This window comes from Stegodyphus dumicola, chromosome 3 (genome assembly GCF_044657685.1).
Source record: "Stegodyphus dumicola isolate Sdum_Otavi_A_Nest chromosome 3, ASM4465768v1".
Lineage (NCBI taxonomy): Eukaryota > Metazoa > Arthropoda > Arachnida > Araneae > Eresidae > Stegodyphus > Stegodyphus dumicola.
In genome coordinates, this window is record NC_140770.1 from 135834449 (window position 1) to 135841514 (window position 7066).

General features: G+C 32.5%; 1 long non-coding RNA gene across 2 annotated transcripts; it reads right to left on the bottom strand.

Moving 5' to 3' along the window:
* Positions 1 to 954: 954 nt before the first annotated feature.
* On the bottom strand, positions 955 to 5252 carry LOC118196077 (uncharacterized). 2 transcript variants are annotated; one of them, XR_004759375.2, is made up of 2 exons: positions 4721 to 5252; positions 955 to 1974 (listed from the first exon to the last, which is right to left on the bottom strand). It is a non-coding gene; the product is annotated as an uncharacterized LOC118196077 (long non-coding RNA). The 2 variants fall into 2 exon arrangements; XR_004759374.2 differs by having other exon boundaries at positions 4640 to 5252.
* Positions 5253 to 7066: the final 1814 nt, after the last annotated feature.

The window sequence follows — 7066 nt, forward strand, 5'->3', positions numbered from 1 at the left end:
TTTTTAATGAAGATGTTTTCAGTTTTCATGCATTTTTGCCTTGCCAAAGTGAGAACTGAATTAATTAAATGAGAAATATATCTCTAATGAAATTCAATGAAATAAGTTTAAATAGAAATTCAATAGACTGTACAAGGAAGTCGTGATATCCACATTGGAATGTGATGTTTTGAAACTGGCAAATATATTTAGATTGGCCTGTGTTTGTTCACTTGCTTATTTATTATTCTTGCTTATTCAATGCATTATATGGAATCCTGAAAATTCTATAAAATATTCATGCAGTTTTATTCTGCTTTTGTGAGTTACAAAAATAGGGGTAAATGCCTTTATATGACTTTGATTAATAAGTTCAAATAATATTGCATGTTTAACTTTCTCTCTCTCTTTCTATATATACATACATACATATGAGATTTTATGTTTCGTTCTTCCAGTAAAATGAGGCACTAAAGTCAATTTGCTAATTAGTTAATACTGTGTAGAACTTTGCGCACAGTGATATTAAGTGCAGAGTCTGTGAGAGAGCTTCTAACAGCCTTCCTGAGCTATTATTTTGCTTATGCCTTTATGTTATTTGGATTTATGATTCATTTATTGGCTTTAGTTTTGGCAAGCTGCATTTCCTTCACGAAAACTTACGGTCGAAGTCAAAGCTTATTTAAGTCTTTATTCTATATTTTCTATCAAGCTGTGAAGTTGACTTCTATTATTGTATCAGTTTTGTGTTCTTAGGTTGACATATTAATGTATAGGTTGTATTTTAAACCTTCAACTTGAATTGTGTTTACTAGAGTCAGAAAACAAGATGGGATGATAAGTTGTCCAAGTATCATTATGGTACCGATTATTTGGCATTTCAAACACTGTTAGAACTGTATATATAGCCTATATTGTTATTTTGTAGAATTTCATGTTTTAGAAGAATTAAGACATAACATTTTAATATCATTGTACTGCAAAATAATTTATTAAATGCAGAGAAAGTTTGAATTATTTCTGGTAGTAGCGTTTTGGTGTTTTACATCCAGTGACAAACCAATTAACCATAATTAAAGAAAATTAGTTTGCAATTAAATAATATTTGAAAATTTAATTCAGTTCCATGTGGTTACAAGTTTGTGTTTAAAAAATCAATATTGCATGAAATGGATTTATTACAAAAATGGTTTTATTACATGAATATATTACAAAAAAGTGCATAGTGAATACATCAAAAATTTTTTCGCAGTAATAAAAAAAATACTCGTATCTATGACTGTATCTAATTAATCTTTATTTTTTGCTATTCTGCTCGAAATTTTCAGGAAGCATAACACTTTTATATTTGTATCATCATTTTTAATAAAAAAGAGTAATATTATAATACTAATCTTGTCAAAAAACATTTAAAACAACTTTAATGTATTATTTCTTGAAGCAGTATATTAAGTTTTGAGCTACAAATACAATAGTAATAGTAATAAATACTGTAAAACCAAATACGTATACAAATACATCATCCTCAAAAATGTAATTAACTATATAATAAATTATATATCATTTGAAGATGCTTGGTAAAAAAAAAAATATCTCAGATGGAATCTTAATATACACAACACTAAGAATTAATGATTTGTAATGAGAGATATTACAAGTTTATATATCCATTATAATGAATTAAAATCATATGAGGACTAACAATTTTAAGATAACATTGCAAGAAGTTATTATAATGCATTAAAATCATAAATTTCAAGTATTTGTTAAATATGCATGGAATTCTGTTGGTTTTTGAAGAAGTAAATTTTTTAAACAAACTAACATAGACAATACTTCTTGCTAAATCTTGTAAATAGCATATCAAAATTTCATACATACTTCAGCACATTACATTCTTAGTACTCTTAGTTATTTTCTTTACATTATCTGTGCTTCCTTTTTTTAGCATCATGATGCCAGTATTGAGTTCTTGTTAGCATATTTCTTCTATACCTATAAAGAAAGAATGATACATATTATTTCAGCTTATATTCTCAAATGAAGGCTATGTCTTTAGTGACTACCTTGCTGGACTATGAGGGACTGAAGAATAACATCCATGCCTACTTATTCAAGATGTGTACTTTGATAATATTACAGATTTTGCATTTTGCAAGGCAGCACAAGACTTATTTGAAGAGAAAGCTACACTGAAAAAATTAAAATACAGGAGGCATTTAAGATTTTAATAGATTTTTATTAACTTTGTATGAACTAGTGCATTCAATCCATTACTAACTCCAACTTCCGCTGTTGGAGTTGTTGGAACGAAAAGTTTCTGTTGTCAGAACTTTGTATCCCATAGAAGGGCGCTTCAGGTAGGATGAGTGCAGCACAGTAAGTCCAGAAGAACAGGATAGAAGATGGCAAAGGGGGAAAAAACCGCTACCTTGATAGTATCAAACCTAATTTGAGGTGGAGTTAGTTGATACTGTTCAACCCTTGATTAGATAATTAACGTGTTGCAATCATTTGCGAAGTTGAGACCTTGCGAACCAAAGATGTGCATCTGAGTGTTTGCCATCAAAGTCTGAGCTCGAATTAGCACTCGAACACCAAGTTTTCAGTTTTATCCGTTTTGTGTGCTCTCTGTGGGTTTTTCAGTAAACTAGCGCAACTTTTGATCTTGTTCATTTTACTCTCCCAACACTGTTGCAAGTTCAGGTTGGAATTCTAATATTCATCTTTTCTGCCTCTCAGAGTGGACTGCCACTCTACGTTCTATGGTAATTATTACTTATCTGAACGAGTACTATCACACCTCTTAATTTGTAAAAACAATTTAGAATCACCCTGTATATATATAATTTAACAAATATTATCTATTTGTAAAAAACTAACATAAATTTAAAATTTAACTAAGAAATATTAATTGCAAAATAAAAAAATTAATTATTGCTGTGAACTAATTTACAATATCATTTAAATTCTAATGTATATACATATAAAAGTAGAGCTGTGTGCTTTCATAAAGGGATCTCTAACAAAATCTGGCTCATATTTATGTTACACATGGGGGAGGGGGCATCAAAACCAACCATCATCCAGCCTGTGCGACTAGGATTAAACTCCTAAATCACTCAGTCGCTGGTGTTGCCTTTTCCTTCAAATGCTTTAGAAACAGCTTGGCAAGTTCATAGAATTTCTAGATTCTTTTATGACCATACAATTGCAATTTGAGTGTATTATAAAAATGCTGAATATTAATTTTTCAAACTGGATTTGAATCTCAGTGAATAGACTGTGTTGGTATTTGCATAGCTGCGCCTTAAGAGTAACGTGAAAAGTTGCCCATGCACAGTTCTACAACAGTCAGTCATTTAGATATACAGTCCTTGCGTACTTAGCCTTAAGTAACTCTCTGTGCGTCATAACTTTGTCGATCTACTAATGAAGAATTGTATTTAAACAGCATAATTATTTTAGTCTTTCTTTCCATAAACTTTCATTAATTAAAATAGTATTTAGATCATTAAAGCAAATAAGAAAGCAAAATATTTTAAATAATAAAGTAATGATATATAGCAAATGAAAAAAGTCTCATGATCAGATAAAGGCAATCATGCAAGTCGATTAACCATCTATGTCTTTATAGGTGCATGCTATCAGAGTGTCCTAATTTTTTTCTGAATCGCTCATATTGCTCCCCAAATGGATACTTTTTAAAGAAAACTGATTCTTTCTGATTAACTGTACTCCAATTTCAGCATTCAATAGAACTGTAGTGTTTATACCATGTTTTTGAATATACATGCTGGAATAACCATGTGCATGTATATAACACTTGTTAAAGTACATGTAGTTTTATACTCTTTGTATTTAACCATTATTTCAGTAACTTCCCTTCCTACAAGGTCCCACCAGTGGCCAAGTTAAGACTACCAAATTCTTGGGAGTTTGATCAGAGCATGATTCCAGAGATGTACAGGCTGACTACATGGCTTGTTAGATGAATATGGGCCAATTTCTCAAGTCATTTTTCTCCTTAGGCAAATAGCCTTTGTGTATTTTGCCATTTTGAAATAACCTTACCAATACCAAGTTTATATATTTTGGACAGAATTTTCTTTTTATAAAATACTGCTTCTTTCTTATAAATCAGTAGAAGTGAGGCCTGAAGATAGCAAAACGATTTTTTTTATTTTTTATTATCAATTATCAAAGCTGCAAATGAGCCAACAACTTTTCATGGGGTTGCAGTTAAGAAAAAAGGAATATATCTTATTTTTTTATAAATTACTTCTTCTGGAGAATAAATATTATTATTATAACCTGTTCGTTTTCTTTGTGCTAAATAGCTTGATGGTAATTATACTATGCAGTCTTTGAGTTTATCACTGAAGAAAAGTGTATAAAATTAAACAAAAAATTCTAGTGAAACATCAGTACATATTTTTAAAAAATATTTAAAAAAATACTAAAATGTGTCGGTAATTATTACCACATGTTACAATTATGCATCTTCCTTGGAAATTATTTAAAAAAACTCACCCCTGTAACTGTATGCATGCATTAATATATAAAACTAATTTATTTTAGCACACTTATAATTAATATGCCTTTTTCTCACTCGTATCCTAAGTGGAATTACACTTGTTAATTTAACTCTTCAAATTACCTGTACCGAAGGTCTTAGATCACTGATAGAAAGCAACACAAACGTAAAAGTAAGAGGTAAAAATATCAGGACAAACATAACTGGTTTCCACAGAAAGGTTCCTATGTCTTATCACACATTGCCAGAAGGATGTTTCACCAGCTCTTGCACATTCTACGCTTCCAGAGTTCATATAACGCAGGTATCTTGTTGACGATATCGAAATCCTCCATCATATGCACGGATTATATAAACTCCGTGAGCGTATGAAAATAGAATAACAGATGGTTGTGGTGCATGAAGAGCAGTAAGAATCTTCGCCCGAAGGGAGAAAAATCAAGAATGCGTTTGTAGAAAAATGTTCATAGGTAGAGGAAAACATTTTATCATTGTAATTTTCATTTTGCATAAGACAAAGTGTTAAGGTTAAAAAAAAAAAAAAAAAAAAAAAAGAGGAGGGAGGAGAAGCGGAACAAACTAAAACGAAATATCTCATGTATTTCTTCTCAATATAACTGAAAAATCTTGGAGTTAATAACGAAGTATGAGGAACATCTATTTATAACTGAAGTAACACACACAAAAGAAATAAAAATGAGAGTTTTTTTTTCAGCTACATTGCTCGCTCGAAGTGTGCCAAGTCCATACTAACGTTCACTTAGTCACATGACCTGTAAAAAGAAATTGTTTATATTTGGGTGAATCTCGCATCACGTGGCTTATAGCAGGTGCTCCGTTTTAAGAATGACTCTGTCACATAATCTGTCATCAATGTCATCTGTTAAATCCTTCCCCTTGATTCACTGCTTACTTTTGGAAACTGCTTTGTGGCAAGAATTGCTCGTCCATCAGGTTCCGAAATTTTCCTGGTTTGACTTCTTCTGTGAATCAGGAGTAAAGGAGAATTTTCCGCTTTATGGCCGCAGGGCAGATACATGGTAGTCACCTATGGAAGAAAACGGTCATCAGTAGCAAAGATTATAATGCAAATCTTGCGCGCTCATCCTTTATGTTGACTGAACGCCCGGGACACAATATTCACAGTTAGCTTTGCGGCAGGCACGGGAATTATGGCCTATTTTACGACAGCCATAACATTTACGATCATCTTGTTCACAATCTCCTGATAAATACCCACGTTTTTCACATATGTAACACGTTTTCATGTACTTTTTGTAATCTCGGGCAATGTGACCGGTTCTTCCACAGTTATAACCATTCATTTCTTTTCTTACCCCTTCTTTCTTTGATAGAGATATAGGATGCCTTGGAACTACGACACAGGACTTGCTACTGGTGTTAATATAATGCTGGACATTGGGAATAGTTTCTTCCCGTGGTTGAAAGACACCTGGAACTGAGCTGATATTTCTCTTCACTTTCTGTTGACAGAAACGTGTTAACTTTCGCCTTTTATACTGAACTATCAGTTGGTTTGAAAATGTTATCACTAAAATTTCTGTTCAGGGTTGTCTTGGAAATACCATCTATTATTCGGAAAGTCTAAAACAATTCCAGCGTTGCTCAAAATCTCAGTTCCTAAAAGCTTTTTGTTATCTTTTGCTGTAGGCAACGCAAATAAAATTATTGGGAACGATCGTCCTTCAATTTCAGTATCTACTTGGGTGGTATAAATTTGTTTCCTTTTGGAGACTATCGGTGAAGGTAACATTCATGCTGGTTTTCCAAAATTCTATTCCCCCCTTCTCTCAAAAGACGATATAACGTTTCTCCCTCTGTAGTCTGGCTGACTGCAGTGTCAGCACCTACAATTCCAGTTAATCCGTTTTTTTTTTTTTTTACTCTCGAAAGAGTCGTCTGGTCTTCATCGAGAGAATGTCCGAAGATGTATAGCTCTAAAATCAGCTTCTGCTTTCTTAGAGGAGGGGGGGCAGGCGGAGCATTTAGCCTTAATAAAGCCTGACTTCCCCCATCCATAGCAACTAACAGGATGTTGATCTTCATTTTTTGCTTTATTTCTTGATGAGGCGTGTTTAGTATGTTGAGGATTACCTCTATAATTTTTGGGACCATCTCCTTGTTGAAACTTAAGCATTTCTTACTAACATTTTTATTTCGTACATGTGTAACTTCTTCATACAGATCTAATTTGTCAGCAAGCTGGAGTGGGTTGTTCCACTCATTCCACTTATCCAAAAAATGTTTGTTATAATCTGGAGGGGCTTCTTTATCTGATCTGCCGGTATCAAATTTTCTTAACTTCCCAAACGTCCTGACTTGATTCTTTAAGCCAGCCACCCATCGAAATACTAGTTTTGTAAATCAAAATAAAGGCCAAGTGGTTTTCAGTAATTTTCTTATGTTGGATGTACAGTTTTCGAAATTTCTGAGCACTCAGTTTGAAGCGTTTTAGGAGAATTTGTTTAATTTTCTGATAATCCTAGGCACCACCAGAAGATTTATTTGCAATTAGATTTGCAACATCAG